The sequence below is a fragment of the Caretta caretta genome, chromosome 9 (assembly GCF_965140235.1).
Source record: "Caretta caretta isolate rCarCar2 chromosome 9, rCarCar1.hap1, whole genome shotgun sequence".
Taxonomy (NCBI): Eukaryota; Metazoa; Chordata; order Testudines; family Cheloniidae; genus Caretta; species Caretta caretta.
The window spans coordinates 19832013-19849505 of record NC_134214.1 but is presented as its reverse complement, the minus strand read 5'-3'; the positions used below and the strand labels follow the sequence as shown (position 1 = coordinate 19849505).

Below are 17493 nucleotides of genomic sequence, written 5' to 3'. Positions count from 1 at the left end.
AAGCAGGGAGGGAGTAGTCATGAAGTGTTGAACTTTAGTTACAATTAAAAACAAAGAAAAACTTGCTCTCCTACTCCCCATATACCCCCACTATTCATGGTTGAGTACTGTCTGTCAGCCTCTCAAAACACATGCACAAATAAATTACATAGGCATATCATTCTCACTGATACATTTTTTATGTTACTTTTGTAAAATGTAAAGGGATTGGGGAAATTTTTAACTTCAGAAAAAGGGACCACCAATCTAAAAAGGCTGAGAAACGCTTCTTTAGTCTGTGGTTCATTAACTATGAGCGTCTATAAATCTTACTTCCAAATCTAGGATAGAGGACCTAATACAATTCATTCACAGGAATAGTCTCGTTAATAAATGTTTTTGTCACTTCCCACATGCTCATAAATTTTATCTAGTTGTTTAATTCTATTACAATGATAGTTACATTTTTGGCCCATTTAAACCGCAGTGACATATTGTACTTTTAAATGATGCCTTGGCTAACATTCTTTGTCAATAAAAACAGATTCTGATACTCAAGCCTGTGTGAAAGCTATGGTTGAAAACATAACAATTGCTGTGTTCACTTACAGAAGTATCTTTACTACCAATATTTTGGGGTACCAACACGGTTACCTAAAATCTAATTATATTTTTTTCTGTTCCATTCTTTCATGTAGTCTACCTTTGTACTCCAAAGTCCAAATCAACCCAAAATATAAAGCAGAGAATTTTGAAAAATACAGTTTTTTATTTTAAAGATCTGGGGTGAAATTGTGTTTTCAGTTTCATCAGTGTAAATCGGGAAAAAAATCTATACTAATTTCAGTAGTTACCCCAGTCTTATTGAGAGCAGAATTTAACCCTGGTACATTTAACATTGGGAACATTTTTGATAGACTGTGACTTCTGCAAAGGATTTACTTACAGGGTGAGATTTTGGCATTTCTGTTATAGCCCTGAGTAGGGGCAGTGTGGAATTGCACAGCCCAGGAACAGCACTGGCAAGTCAGTGCCTTAGGCTAGTATAGTCTCTTCCAGGGCTACTCATAGTGCATGGGAAGTGGGTGACTTGCTTCATCCAACAGAATGCACCAGCCTTTCTCTGCAGGAGGGTACTGTAGGTGGACAATGCCATAACTCTGGCCCTTCCCTATCTGGATCCATCCGGATCCATCCTCCTTGATATCTTTCTTTGCTGGAGACCAGGGAACTAGCAGCACCTGTAGCCCAGCAATGCTGCTATTTTGACAAAGCTCTGTGTAAGCTACATAAGAGTGAAGCTTTTTATAGAGCCCTGTGCAGCTGTGCAAGGACTTCTGCTCCAGCCTATAATGAGCATAATAGATGCATAGTACACCTTGAGATTCCATATCTGTGCAGGGGCTAGTTAATGGAGCGTGCAATATTTTACAATAAACTGCTTCATAGCAACTCCATCAAGTGAAAAAATGTGCATAATCCTTCTTCTCCACCCGTTCCTTTTAAAACTTTGCAAGCAGTCCAACGAGTAATACTGGAGGTGACAGCTCTGCTAATAGACGTATCTATTTTTTGTTCCAATTACCTCATAACACTACCATAAAATTAATTAATAATTTTGTGGCTTTTTTCCTCAATCTGCTCTGTGCCAGCTCCTGTGTAAATGAATCTATTATTGCTCCTGCAAAAATAATAAAGTGTGCACAACAAGGAAACAGTGCATGAATATGTAAATAATACAGAAGGCCACTAATATCATAAAATGTGGACGTTCAGTGCCTGGCTTCCAAACTACAGTGACTCTATCTCCTACATAGCCAAACATAGGCAGCAATCCGTGGGTTTTCCCAGGGAGCAGCCGGTTATGGAGAAGTTATATTTTTACTGAAAAGTATTTGCATAGAAAGGACTGTTCCCTGTATGGGGGCAGCTGTAGAAACAAAGGAAGAAGAAGAGGAGTTACGGAGGTGAAACACCAACAATAGTCTTCATTTTCAAGGGTAAGAGGGGTGATTTAGCTATACCCAGATATAGTAGCTGTGGTGGTGTCCGTGTGAGGCCACTTCAGCCTATAAAGATGAGCCCCAAACTTAATAAGGGTGAAAGAATTCAAATAAGTGCACTATTGATCAGTAGTGTAGGAAAGCTAATAATTGTCTGGTGTATAAAAATAAGATTGGTCTTGTCCATTTCCTCATGTACAGGTGCTCATACATTACAGAAACCATCACTAATTTTTCATTCCTTCAGCAATTAAATTACTACATGGTCCAGATTAGGAGGCTCAGTTTGCTACATAGAAGGGCATTTAAAGAGGACCAGAATATTCTCATTGTAGAAAGAGTGCAGATTACGTTTGCTTTGAGTGCAGATTACATTCTCCTTCTCCATTCTCATTAAATCTCTGTCAAAAAGAAGCAGTTTCTGAATTGTAATGTGTTTGTATTTCTTGTAAATCACAGTGCTTAAGCTGTAAGAATCTGACCTTTCCAGCATTCTGTGATTTGACTGGTTGATTATTTCTTCATCTCCTCACCACCCATTCTTTCAATGCTGCATAGAGAGGTAATTAAAAAAGATTTAAATGTCTATCAATTTTTCAATTATGGTCTACTGTTTGACTAAAGAAAAATACGGTACTAATCACTGCAGGTGAAATTAAAAACTCTGTCCCTTTTCAGGACTTTTTTCTACCAGGTGCTCTAAACTAAAACAAAATATGCTAGCTTATTATGTACTCATACTATTCATAAAGGGAGATGTACACCCCTGTCCAGAAAACTAGCACCAGGTCTGTGCACCCTTTTTGTGGCCATGTACTGGACTGCATACACCGGCAACGGAGTGTATCTCCTTACTGAATATTCCAGCAAATAAATAAAATATTTTCCTTCAATATTTTCAAAACGAGTTTCTGATGATATGAAAGCTGCTACTTGCCAAAATGCAACTTACTCCCCGCTCTGACTTACGTATACATCACCTCTAAATTTTGCCCACTGAAACTAAGGGAATTTCAGTTGGTTTAATTCAAGTGATGGGGTCTAAAAGAGAGTTCTAGCAGGAAAAGCATCTAACAGAAAAGTGAAAGGTTGTGAAAGTTAGAGTATCTTTACCTTACAGAAAATTCACTGTGGCCTCATGGGGGTTTTTTCACATGCCTCATAGCATTATAGAGACACAGGTTAAATAGATATAAAATTTAGGAATTGTATGAACATTAAGTCATCACAACTCGTGTCTAGTTTCCACTGTGGCTAAAAGGCTATCAACTAGACAATTAGAGACATTCAATTTCAGTGGTGGACTCCAGGTCTATGGGGAAAAGTTCTTGCAAACTGGGGTCCCTCTTTTGGTAACTTCTGTCCCCTTCACAAAGGGGAAAGTGAGAGGATCCAGGAGAGCACACTGAATCCTTGGGGTGAGCTGTGCAAACTCTGCCCTGAGTTATGGACTCCATGAAAAATGCCTTGTGAACCGTGTGCTGGACCCATGTACATCCCTGGGGTGGGTACGTGGGCAGCTAGTGTCCCTTTCTGATGTTAAATTTTAATAAAGTTGCAGCCTGTCCCTTAAAATCTATCCTTGCATCTGTCCTCATTCATTTGTGAGTCCTGATCAAGGATGCAGAAGAAAAATAAGAGAATAGCAACAGTGATCAACTGATTGTGTAGCTAGAGATCTTAGAAGTGAAATTACTGTATACTCTGTTGTGAATGTTGTAATCTTGCTGAGCCATGACATATTCAAACCATTTAAAACCCATTAGCAGATAGCAACCAATATTTCAGAGGCATGATTTGTGTAGTGATAACCTTTTCATATTGTCCCTAAAGTTTGGTGCTGCTTCTTCCTCTTGAATTGCACTGATAAACACATACTTGCAATTAACCTTCTGGAAAATATCGAGTACCTTTCTACTGGTAAAGTAAGCAAAATTAAACCACTAAGTAACAGTTTATTTGCCTCTGTTTTTGCTTGGACAAACTCCCAATGAAGTCCTTGTGGGGCAGAGTCCATTACCCTTCCTCACATTAAGTTACTGCCTATTCAAGAAGTAACACTAATGGTGAATAAGAACATAAGAATGGCCATACTAGGTCAGACCAAAGGGCCCTCTAGTCCAGTATCCTGTCTTCCAACAGTGGCCAATGTCAGAGGGAATGAACAGAACAGGTAATCATCAAGTGATCCATTCCATATTGCCCATTCCCAGCTTCTGGCAAACAGAACCTAGGGACACCATCCCTGCCCATCCTGGCTAATAACCATTGATGGACCTATCTTCCATGAATTTCTCTAGTTCTTTTTTTGAACCCTGTTATATTCTTGGCCTTCACAACATCCTCTGACAAAGATTTCCAAAGGTTGACTGTGCGTTGTGTGAAGAAATACTTCCTTCTGTTTGTGTTAAACCTTCTGTCTATTAATTTCATTTGGTGACCCCCTAACTCGTGTGTTATGAGAAGGAGAAATAAAACTTCCTTATTTACTTTCTCCACACCAGTCATGATTTTATAGACCTCTATCATATCCTCCCTTAGTCCTCTCTTTTCCACGCTGAAAAGTCCCAGTCTTATTAATCTCTCCACATACGGAAGCTGTTCCATACCACTAATAAATGTTGTTGCCCTTTTCTGAACCTTTTCCATTTCCAATGTATCTTTTTTGAGATGGGGCAACCACATCTGCACACAGTATTCAAGATGTGGGCAATACCATGGATTTATATAGAGGCAATCTGATATTTTCTGTCTTATTATCTGTCCCTTTCTTAATGATTCCCAACATTGTGTTCACCTTTTTGACTGCTGCTGCACATTGAGTGAATGTTTTCAGAGAACTATCCACAGTGACTCCAAGATCTCTTTCTTGAGTGATAGCAGCTAATTTAGATCCCATCATTTTATCTGTATAGTTGGGATTATATTTTCCAATGTGCATTATTTTGCATTTATCAACATTGAATTTCATTTGCCATTTTGTTGCCCAGTCACCTAGTTTTGAGAGATCCTTTGTAGCTGGTTTCAGAGTAACAGCTGTGTTAGTCTGTATTCGCAAAAAGAAAAGGAGTACTTGTGGCACCTTAGAGACTAACCAATTTATTTGAGCATAAGCTTTCGTGAGCTACAGCTCACTTCATCGGATCCGATGAAGTGAGCTGTAGCTCACGAAAGCTTATGCTCAAATAAATTGGTTAGTCTCTAAGGTGCCACAAGTACTCCTTTTCCTTTTGTAGCTCTTCACAGTCTGCCTCGGATTTAACTGTCTTGAGCAGTTTTGTATCATCTGCAGATATTGCCACCTCACTGTTTACCCCTTTTTCCAGATCATTTATGAATATGTTGAATAGGACTAGTCCCAATACAGAGCCATGGGGAACACCACTATTAACCTCTCTCCATTCTGAACGCTGGCCATTTATTCCTACCCTTTGTTTCCTATATTTTAACCGGTTACCAATCCATGAGAGGACCTTCCCTCTTATCCCATGACAGCTTACTTTGCTTAAGAGCCTTTGGTGAGAGACCTTGTCAAAAGCTTTCTAAAAATCTAAGTATACTATATCCACTGGATACTCCTTGTTCACATGCTTGTTGACCCCCCAAAGAATTCTAGTAGATTGGTGAGGCATGATTTCCCTTTACAGAAACCATGTTGACTATTCCCCAACAAATTATGTTCATCTATGTGTCTGACAATTTTGTCCTTACTATAGTTTCAACCAGTTTGCCCAGAACTGAAGTCAGGCTTACTGACCTGTAATTGCCGGGATCACCTGTGGAGCCCTTTTAAAAATTGTCATCACATTAGCTATCCTCAAGTCCTTTGGTACAGAAGCTGATTTAAATGATAGGTTACAAACTACAGATAGTAGTTCTGCAATTTCACATTTGAGTTCCTTCAGAACTCTTGGGTGAATACCATCTGGTCCTGGTGGAATCAGGTCCTGTATTAGTTAGATATTGTTTTTAATTTTCAACTTGAGAACTCAAACACCTGAAAGATGGGATTTTATTCTAACTATGAAGAGAAAAACTCGCCTAGGGCCAAAGCAAGCGTGGAATATTTCCTCGAAAAGGTGTATGTTTTGGAAAGTGGGGTTATGAATCCTTGTGAAAATAGGGTTATATTCTAAATTGTTTTGCAGCAGCTACAATAGGGGCTATTAAGCTCCTGCCTGAATATGACTTATAGCTTCCTGAGATATAGGTTTTATATTCCTCTTTCATTTACTTGCATGTTTTAAGCAATTTGCTTGTTTAACAGGCTACAAAATACCGTGTCTCCCCTTGTTGATATAATTTCACTAAATTGTCCATTGTTTTTAAAGTTTCATGTTTCTACATTTTTCTTTAAATTTAGTTTACAAGATTACATTTCAAACCTGCCTATGAAATTACCTCTGTACTAAAGTCATTTTCTCAGGAACCAGCAATCTTTGTTTCTTCTTGTCACCTGTAGGCATAGCAAGGAACTCTTCCCATTTAAATGAATACAAGAAGTCATCATAAAAGATTTATTTCTGCTGCCCCATTTTTTCTTATTTATTCCTAACATTCTGCCCATTTACCATGAACTTTTTCACATTTCACAAACCACTAGTCATCTTTGAAAACAAATTGTGCTATTTACTTCTCTCCTCAGAGGAAGCTAATGGTTTACTGGGTGAAATGTCCAGAACAATAAGGAAAAGTGGAGATGTGTATTCCAAATAGAAGTATACATCTTCTGTAAATAACTCCCTGTTGAAATTATGGGATGTTATAGAATTAGACACCGATTTTTATTCTTGTTGTATTTCAGCAGTATCAGAGCCTATCCGTGAAAATAATAATTTAACCTGACCATTGCTATACAAATATTTTGTTCTTCTTGTGGCAAAAAAGCGCATATTTGCAAATTTATTTTTATTTCATAAAGTACTGCATGTATTTTCCCATTCCATTAACTTGTCTTTGAAGGGACACCATCTCAGTTCTGAACCTCAGGGGCAAGCTATAACTTTTAAAAAGTAACTTCAAAGGAAGGGGGGAAAGAATTGACTGAAACAAAGGCATTCTTAATTCTGCTATGCAAACGTGCTTGTTTAGCTATTACAAATGGAAAAGAGAATAACAAAAAAGCTAACAGTAGCATACCTTCTATACATGTGTGTGATAATCCCAGCCCAATAAATGTATGTACTGTCCACGTCACCATTACAGACTGACCATCTAGGGATTTTGAAGGTCCTCTACTCTTGATCCCCAGTTAATTGAAGTCAAAGGGAATCTTCTTAAATGCCTTCTTTAACACCATTGACTACAGTGGAGTTACACATCAATGAATTTGGTTCACACGATCTTATGTTGATCCATTTTACACTTTCAAAAGGATTTCTTCAGAGTTGAAAATTGAATATAGGGTCACATTTTCAAAAGGTATTAAGGCACCTAAAGATGCAACTAGGTACCTAATCTGATTCAAATTGATGGGAGTTAATTGATCTGATTAAGCACTTCTAAAAATGCCATTAAATACCTAACTGCATCTTTATTCCTTTGAAATTCAGGCCCATAGTGTACATTATGAATACTTACCATGACTAGTAAGGATTCCTGAATGATATTTTCTTTAATTTAATTTACATTTCTCTATTACTTTTGGCAAATTGTTGACATTCACTGGTATTTTCTTACGTTGAGTCTAGCAGCAAGTGAAACATGGTTACAAATGTTTTGTTTCTTCTACAATGGAACTTCATGGCTTCACTTGCGAACATGATATACTAAGGCTCTGATACACAAACTAAAGAGTCCGATCATGCAAACGGTTCCCCTGGAAAATTGTCAGGATTTTTGGACAATCTGGGCAAAATTCATTTTCTAACTACAAATAGATGTTCTGTGCAGCATAAGATGATATTACGTACCTTTTGAGTGAATACAGTTTAAAAGTTGAGATGCCTGAGTTTTGCAGAAAGGCAGCTAGACCAGCTAGATTTCGTGGATGGGATCCTTAGAAAAGGGGTATCAGGAATATTTTGCAAAAGAAAGATAACCTACTTGAGGGTGGAGTGAGAAATTTCTATCCATTGCAAAGTGCCCTAATAGGGAGTGGGATGAGGAAAGGAGATTGGAATGGGGGCATGTGCTAACTGCGTGGCCCTGCCAAAGCCTTCCTAAAATTGTTATTAAGTAATCTAGACCTTCACAAACAGTTCCTTAATTAACTTGCACTGTGTCCTACCTATATCTATTTGCCATTACTTAGTCCTGTAATATAATGTTAAAAAAAAGTTAAGGGACAAATATCTAGCAAAGTTAAGTATGCTTATGAAATCACTAAGTACTCCATGTCTGCAGTTTTCTACACAGCATTATGTCAGATGCTGTATTTGGACAGTTGCTGGTATTTAACAGGGAGTCATGATTTTGGATAATCGTGAACACGGAGCCTTTTTTCTTAAGTTGTGAACAAATCAATTATTCTAGTTCCTGAAACACTTGAAAAACAGTGAGTGTAGAAAAATATCAGCTTAGATATGCAGGTGTACTGACTTCTAGTGTGACATACTTGAAAAGCTGTGGATGCCAGAAAAGCTTCAGTGAGACTACTCACTTCAGTAGCAGTTACAGGATCAGCTCCCTGTACTGGTTTTGCAGAGTACATTTGACTCTTAAAATCTTCCAGTATACTGTTAGAGACTTGGGATCTTGAACATTTTGTCCTCTGTTCACCTGAATTTAGGATTTACTAACAGCTCCCAGAAATCAGTTTGTGTGTGTGTATATTTACTCTGACATTTAGAAATAACCAGATCCTTCCTATCTATCTATCTATCTATCTATCTATCTATCTATCTGATCTGGTTATTTCTAAATGTCAGAGTAAATATGCTTCATTCCCATGTTGTGTTGCCATGTCATCCCGTTATTGAATCTATTGCCCACCTGGGCTTTCTAGTACATATGTCCTACTTATTACATCTAGGAAGTCTTTACCTAACAAACAAATCCCTGAAAAATAATTTCCCTTATATTTTCTGCCATTTTATTTCCCTTTCTTTGCTGGTGATGTATTTCTTGTGAGCCACTCTATAGCTTTGGTTGTAATCATTATTCAGATTAATGAGCATTAAAATGTGAATGTTCTAGAGTAAGATGTCCACTAAAGACTTAAACTCTAGTGACCAATTCCTTGTGGGCTTGCATGGAAAAGCTTGCAGTCTCACTGCTGTGTTAGCCATTGTTTGTTAGATTGCAAATGAAAACCACCCTGAAAGCTGCCAGTAGCTGTATCAAATTTATTTTTGTAGAGTTGGTTGTCTTACTTGAAAGGATGAGTCAAGGAGCAGGAAAGATCACTAATGTAACCTCGAAACAAACACACCATATTTCTGTGCTTATTTGTTTGCTAAAAGTTGTCCATACAAAACGATTACCCTTTTAAGTAGGTTTCTCTCATATTAGAATTGACTAGAAAAAGATGTAGTCTAGGTGTAGCTAACATGACATATCCCAATCTTGTACCAGCCCCTTTGTGTTATCTCAGCATCTGGTTCCATCATTTCCCCTCAGAGAGTCAAGGCAGTTGTCAAGGGAAAGGGCATGGCTAAAGCACTGCTGCTTTTTGCCAGTTCCTTTGTGGGGTTGGTACTTGATGTTGCTGGTGCAGACCTGAGGCTGTTCTCAGACAAGGGTTCAAACTGAACCACACAGCTCTATCAGTCAGAAGTGTACAAGGAATAAAACCACCCTGCTCAAGTCCTGCACTGTGCCAAACTGTGTAAAAGGTGGTTATTTATTGTTATAGGTATATCATCAGGTAACAACACCAGTAAATATACTTACATAAGTATAGGAGTACTTGTGGCACCTTAGAGACTAACCAATTTATTTGAGCATAAGCTTTCGTGAGCTACAGCTCACTTCATTGGATGCATACTGTGGAAAGTACAGAAGATCTTTTTATACACACAAACCATGAAAAAATGAGTGTTTACCACTACAAAAGGTTTTCTCTCCCCCCACCCCACTCTCCTGCTGGTAATAGCTTATCTAAAGTGATCACTCTCCTTACAATGTGTATGATAATCAAGGTGGGCCATTTCCAGCACAAATCCAACCCTGGGGATAAGCTATTACCAACAGGAGAGTGGGTTTGTGGGGGGGGGGGGGGAGAGAAAACCTGGATTTGTGCTGGAAATGGCCCACCTTGATTATCATACACATTGTAAGGAGAGTGATCACTTTAGATAAGCTTTACCAGCAGGAGAGTGTGGGGGGGGGGGGGGGGGAGAAAACCTTTTGTAGTGGTAAACACCCATTTTTTCATAGTTTGTGTGTATAAAAAGATCTTCTGTGCTTTCCACAGTATGCATCCGATAAAGTGAGCTGTAGCTCACGAAAGCTTATGCTCAAATAAATTGGTTAGTCTCTAAGGTGCCACAAGTACTCCTTTTCTTTTTGCGAATACAGACTAACATGGCTGTTACTCTGAAACCTTACATAAGTAAGTATATTTGTTTTAGGTGTGGTATATACGTACTTGGTGCAGCATTGTTTATCACAAATGTGTTATTGCAAACAATATTTGAATATACACTGTTGTAGATGAGCGGGTATTATCCTTGCATACAGGTATATGGTTCAACATGATTATACAGGTGTATGCTGAAATACATCACCAGTCTATTGGTGGTTGGTGGACTGTTTTGCGCATACATGCAAAGTGGATGATTTCATATGATACTGTGATTATCGGAAGTTTAGGCTGTGAAAATGGAACCCCATATCTCAATGGGTACTTGATTTCCACCACCCTGGAAACACACACATACTTGATTTAATATAATACAAGTGTCTGACATCATAGTCTTGCAGAGAATAATTTAACGGAAAAGACAGACATTTGCACTTTTGGATACCTGATCTAAGTAAATAGAAAAAATGTACAGAAAATCAAGGGTTTTGTTGTATTCCTATTCTCATGCTATTTTATAAGCTTCAACCTCCTCATTTGTTGTGAAGTCAAAACATCTTGACATTTTGACAACTGACAGGGATTTTATGATTAAGGAAGACAAAAATTCACACTCAGATGCATCTTTTATTCGCAGCACATTAACTGCACTCAGTATTTCTAGTCAGTCATTGTTCACATCAGAAAATAGTGAATTGCCATCCTGTTTTTTCCCTTTCATGCAGCGTGATTAACATATATTTCTAGCTAGCTAGCTATCTGTGTGTGTGCGTGTAAACACCCACACACATCACACACTGTTGCACAGTAAGACCTTGATTTAAACTGACAAAAGACAAGGGATCCCAAGTTAAATCTTCTATGGGATTCACATTTTGAACAGACCTTCTGTAGCACATATGGTTTTTGAAGACAACTCCCTGTTCTGAGGTCATAATACCTATGTTAAACTAGATGAACTTAAGATGGTGCACCAATTTTACCATGGAATTTCCATGGTTTTGTTGGTTTAAATCAAACTTTTAACTTTATGGTACCCTATATTTAATTTCTTTATCTAATATATTTTTATCAAGTTTTCTCCTGATAAGTAATAATAATTCTCCCAGTTTTTTTATAGTTTAATTAATTTTGTCCTTGGCAAAAACAAACAAAAATGTGGGAAAATATAAAATATTGTTCTTTTAAATCTTTTTCAATCAAGTAAAGGTTGCTGGCAGTCATTGATGTCTTACAAGGTTCCATTAATACCTATTCCACTTTTCTATCCTTTTTCTTGACTTGCAAACCAAAATGAATTTTAAATAAATTTTAGTTGATTGCAGGCAAAATTGGCATGGACTCTCCAGTGTAAAACCGTATGAAATAAAACTAGAGAGAAAACTAGAGAGAAACCAGAATAAAACTGTTACTCCAATGACTTCTCTACTTTGTGCCTCTTACCTACAACTATGAGTGGAACTCATGGGGAGCTATTGGCAGGGGCATCTCTGTGGCAGGTTCATGGATCTGCAATATGCTGTCACTGGAAATCCACTGCAGCCCAAACCTGACCACTTTTAGAACATAATGCAAGAAAGTGCAACAACTACTGTGAATAAGATGAACAGAATTTGTTCTAACTTTAAGTCTTTGTTCAAAATTTTATACTGTCTGTAGCAATTCTAGTTCTGCAGCTTCTAGATAAGTTGTAGAGAGATGTGCAGTACACAACTTTATATTTTCTTGATCTATATTAGATAAACAGTGGCTAAACATTAGCAACCCATTGCTTATAAATAAAAATCAACCAATCATTATTAGAGATCAAAAAGTCCCGCATGATGTCCATCCCACTACTAATGTAGGATTATTTTCTATATAATGTTTAGACACGTTTGCATAATTTTAGTGATGTCTGGAGCTGGATAGGAAATTTTCATCAAAATAGTTTTCCATTGGAAAACTCTGTTTCAACAAAACAGAATATTGTTCACAAAATCCTATTTTGACAGTTTTGTTTGGGGGAAAAAAATGGATAAATGTTTTGAAAATGTTAGCATCTCATTTTGACATTTTCTGATTGAAAATTTTGTTTGTTTCTTTGTTTTTTGGTTGAGGACTATTTTACTAATTCAAATACTGCCTTGATTTCAATCAGCTGAAGGTCATACAGCAGTGCTTCTGGTGTGAGTAAGAGAAACAGCATTTGGTCCCCTGTTAGTTAGTTATTAGTGTAATAAATAATACCAGCAGCTATTTATGTACAGCTAAGTAAATTAAATAGAACATATTACACTATTATTCACTATTTAAGATGCCAAGAAAACCATTACAATTGTTTTTTTCTCTCTTTAAAACTTTAATTGTTGCATTTATCAGTTAGCAAGAGTGTCAGTGTGTTATACCATATCCTTATAGGTGAAGAATTCCTTACCTTCTCCTCTTCTTATTCTTATTCCTGCTGCTGCACAAATGCCTGATAATGCCTTCACCTACTAAAGATTCAGGTGTCTGTTTAGAGATAAAACTGTGCTTTTAGTACAGCAAAGGCTGTGTCACTTTCTTCTATTGGCATCCCCTGTTTTTAGGCAGTTCAGAAGAAAGATGCAGGTATGTTTACCAGAAATTGGAGCTGTATCGATTTCAGAGATGAAGGGTGTTTGGATCAATTTTCTTTTTAATTTGGGGCATTCTAAAGGTAAGAGTCCAGGAAGATCTGGGTTCAGATTTTGCACATCCCCCAAGTTTGAGGTGTTGAGATCTGGCGGTTCAGTTCATGCCCACCTGTGCTACAAAGTTAACATTTTTTTTTATACTTCATGTGATCCCCTTCTTACCACTGTGCATGGTGTGTGATGTGAAAACAAACTGATACATTGTCAGAAGAAGAACACAAATCTTTAATACAGCAAAAGCTCTCAACATGCACAAGTAATTCATTTTTCTTCTTTTTGGAACAGAAGCCTTGTTCACATTTGTGCCTACCCTAAACTAGTCCAAACCTATTTGAGTGTATGTGGAAAGCATTTAAAAACAATGCCTAGCTGAAGTTAGTTGGAAAGCTTTCGTTATTTTTAACTGCCACCCACATAAGTTCAAGTAGGTTTTGCATGGTTTATGATAGGCTCTGGAGGATATGAAACACTCTGTTATGAAAAGATGATGGATAAATTAAGACATTGAAAGCCCTAATATTTCATCATCAGTCATAGACTCTTGACTGTGAGAAAAATAATACTTTAACATATAAAACAATTTATAAATGTTTCCTTTCAAATTAGCCCATTGATGGGAAACATTCAGACTTTTACCATATTATGACTGTGGATAAGGAATAGGTAGTAATATTTTGTGATTATTCCTGCAGGAAACTAAACAGAAGTTCTCAGCAAAAGAAATGAAGTGCATAAAAGATGGGCCTGCACAGAGAATTCCAAATTGTAATCCCTAATTCTTCCACAGTTTGCATAAATCTATAAAATGTTTAATACATATGGCATATATTGTATGTAATAAAGCAAATTGTTCCTCATATGTTTCTCTTCCAGATGTACAATGGATGTTAAAAAGTGTACTCAAAGGCGAAGGTGGAGAGGAAAAAAAAAGCAGGAACTCCTTACAGTGAGATGATGATATATGGGAAATATATCAGAAGAGTCCAGAACTAAGTCTTATTCAGGTCTTATTGACTTCAATGGGAGCTGGATTAAGTCTATGGTGACTAGAGAACATAATATATACAATAGAGATTGAGGAAAACACTCCGTAAACTTTATATCCTTCATCTATGAATAAAATATGCCTTCAACTCAGGAATTCTTTCCTATACACACATGAACTTTTTTATTTCAATCCCCATCTAACTCCTTAGACAAAAACATCAAATCCACTAGGGAGATCTATAATCCATAGATAACATAGGCTGAAAAGAATGTCAGCATTTCAAATAGCAATTTATATTTTGTATGGTTTATAACATAGCAATAAAAATGTATCCCAGCCTGAAATGTTGCATTAAAGGTTTCCACTGAAGTTTGTGATTGTTTGTTTGTTTAGAATGATAAACCACTGGGACATTTTTGAGTAATAAAATTACAAAAAAATGTAGGGATGCAGATTTTTAAGACTTTTTTAGTGCATGTAGAACACAAAGATGTTTCAAAGTAAAATACAATTATCTGAGCCTACATCATTGAAAGTTTGAGGAAAGAAAACTTTGGTTGATGGTGTCAAAGAACACTGTCTGATACACAAGGACTCATTTCCCAGTTCTGAAGAAGAGCTCTGTATAATCTTGAAAGCTTGTCTCTCTCTCACTAATAGAAACTGGTCCAATAAAAGATATATTCCTGCGCCCTGCTTATCTCACAAAAGGTCTCAAATAACTCCTACAACCATATCCCACTGCTATGGTGGTAGTGAAAAGAACCTAACTCTATTTTGCCATAGATGTGGTAATGTTATGCCTTGCGGAAATTATTTGCACTGTAAATTACTTTGTATACACAAGTTTCAGAGTAACAGCCGTGTTAGTCTGTATTCGCAAAAAGAAAAAGATGCATCCGATGAAGTTAGCTGAGTGAAGTGAAGTGAAGTGAGCTGTAGCTCACGAAAGCTTATGCTCAAATAAATTGGTTAGTCTCTAAGGTGCCACAAGTACTCCTTTTCTTTTTGTATACACAGATTGACTCCACTCAGTTTCAGAAACACTACATAATTAACTGTGAGGAATGATCTCACCCACTTCTGGGGTTGTCTCAACAGCTGCTAAAAACAAACCAACAGGAGGACCATAAGAATGGCCATACTGGGTCAGACCAAAGGGCCATCTAGCTCAGTATCCTGTCTTCCGACAGCGGGCAATGCCGGTGTCCCAGAGGGAATGAACAGAACAGGTAATCATCAAGGAATCAATTCCCTATCGCCCATTCCCAGCTTCTGGCAAACAGAGGCTAGGGACACCATCCCCACCCATCCTGGCTAATAGCCATTGATGGACGTATCCTCCATGAATTTATCTTTTTTGAACCCTGTTATAGTCTTGGCCTTCACAACATCCTCTGGCAAAGATTTCCAAAGGTTCCAAAGATTTCCAAAGGTTGACTGTGTGTTGTGTGAAGAAATACTTCCTTTTGTTTCTTATAAACCTGCTGCCTATTAATTTCATTTGGTGACCCATAGCTTGTGTGTTATGAGAAGGAGTAAAAAACACTTCCGTATTTACTTTCTCCACACCAGTCATGATTTTAGAGACCTCAATCATATCACCCCTTAGCCGTCTCTTTTCCAAGCTGAAAAGTCCCAGTCTTATTAATCTCTCCTCATATGAAAGCCGTTCCATAGCACTAATAAATTTTGTTGCCCTTTTCTGAACCTTTTCCAATTCCAATATATCTTTTTTGAGATAGGGCGACAACATCTGCACACCGTATTCAAGATGTGGGCATGTCATGGATTCATATAGAGTGGCACTCTGATATTTTCTGTCTTATTATCCATCCCTTTCTTAATGATTCCCAATAATCTGTTCACTTTTTCAACTGCCACTGCACATTGAGTGGATGTTTTCAGACAACTATGCACAGTGACTCCAAGATCTCCTTCTTGAGTGGTAACAGCTGATTTAAACCCCATCATTTTATATATATAGTTGGAATTATGTTTTTCAATGTGCACTACTTTGAATTTCATCTGCCATTTTGTTGCCCAGTCACCTCGTTTTGAGAGATCCTTTTGTAGCTCTTCACAGTCTGCCTGGGACTAAACTATCTTGAGTAGTTTTGTATCATCTGCAAATATTGCCACCTCACTGTTTACCCCTTTTTCCAGATCATTTATGAATTAGTTGAATAGGGCTAGTCCCAGTACAGACTCATGAGGGGACAAAGCTATTAACCTTTCTCCATTCTGAAAACTGGCCATTTATTCCTACCCTTTGTTTCCTATCTTTTAACTGGTTACAAATCCATGAGAGGACCTCTTATGCCATGACAGTTTGCTTTGATTAAGAGCCTTTTGTGGGGGACCTTGTCAAAGGCTTTCTGAAAATCTAAATACACTATATCCACTGGATACCTCTTGTCCACGTGGTTGTTGACCCCCTCAAAGAATTCTAGTAGATTGGTGAGGCATGATTTCCCTTTACAGAAACTATGTTGACTATTCCCCAACAAGTTATGTTCATCTACATGTCTGACAATTTTCTTCTTACTATAGTTTCAACCAGCTTGCCCAGAACTGAAGTCAGGCTTACTGACCTGTAATTGCCGGGATCACCTGTGGAGCCCTTTTTAAAAATTGTCATCACATTAGCTATCCTCAAGTCCTTTGGTACAGAAGCTGATTTAAATGATAGGTTACAAACTACAGATAGTAGTTCTGCAATTTCACATTTGAGTTCCTTCAGAATTCTTGGGTGAATACCATCTGGTCCTGGTGACTTATTACTGTTTAGTTTATCAATTAATCCAAAACCTCCTCTAATGACACCTCAGTCTGGGACAATTCCTCAGCTTTGTCACCGGTTTGGGAATCTCACTTACATCCTTTACCCTGAACATCAGTACAAGGAATTCATTTAGTTTCTCCGCAATGGCCTGATCATTCTTGAGTGCTCCTTTAGCATCTCAATTGTCCAGTGGCTCCACTGGTTGTTTAGCAGGCTTCCTGCTTCTGATGTAGTTAAATAAAAGTTTTGCTATTACTTTTTGAGTCTTTGGTTAGCTGTTCTTCATATTCTTTTTTGGCCTTCTTAATTATATTTTTACATTTCATTTGCTCCTTTCTATTTTCCTCACTTGGATTTAACTTCCACTTTTTAAAGGATGCCTTTTTGCCTCTCACTGCTTCTTTTACTTTGTTGTTTAGACACGGTAGCTTTTTTTTTTCTTCAGTTCTCTTCCTATGTTTTTTTAATTTGGGTTGTACCTTAAAGTTAAGCCTCTATTATGGTTTCTTTAAAAACTTTCCATACAGCTTGCAGGGATTTCACTTTTGGCACTGTACCTTTTAATTTCTGTTTAACTAACCTCCTCATTTTTGTGCAGTTCCCCTTTCTGAAATTAA

The 17493-nt window shown here is 37.4% G+C and overlaps 1 long non-coding RNA gene across 3 annotated transcripts in view; it reads left to right on the top strand.

Moving 5' to 3' along the window:
• The window catches only part of LOC125643082 (uncharacterized), a 516356-nt gene extending 501896 nt beyond the window's left edge, over window positions 1-14460 (top strand). For all 3 annotated transcript variants that reach the window (XR_007358581.2, XR_007358580.2, XR_007358579.2), the window contains one exon: window positions 13977-14460. This is a non-coding gene — a long non-coding RNA (uncharacterized LOC125643082). The remainder of the gene's footprint in view (window positions 1-13976) is intronic.
• Window positions 14461-17493: the final 3033 nt, after the last annotated feature.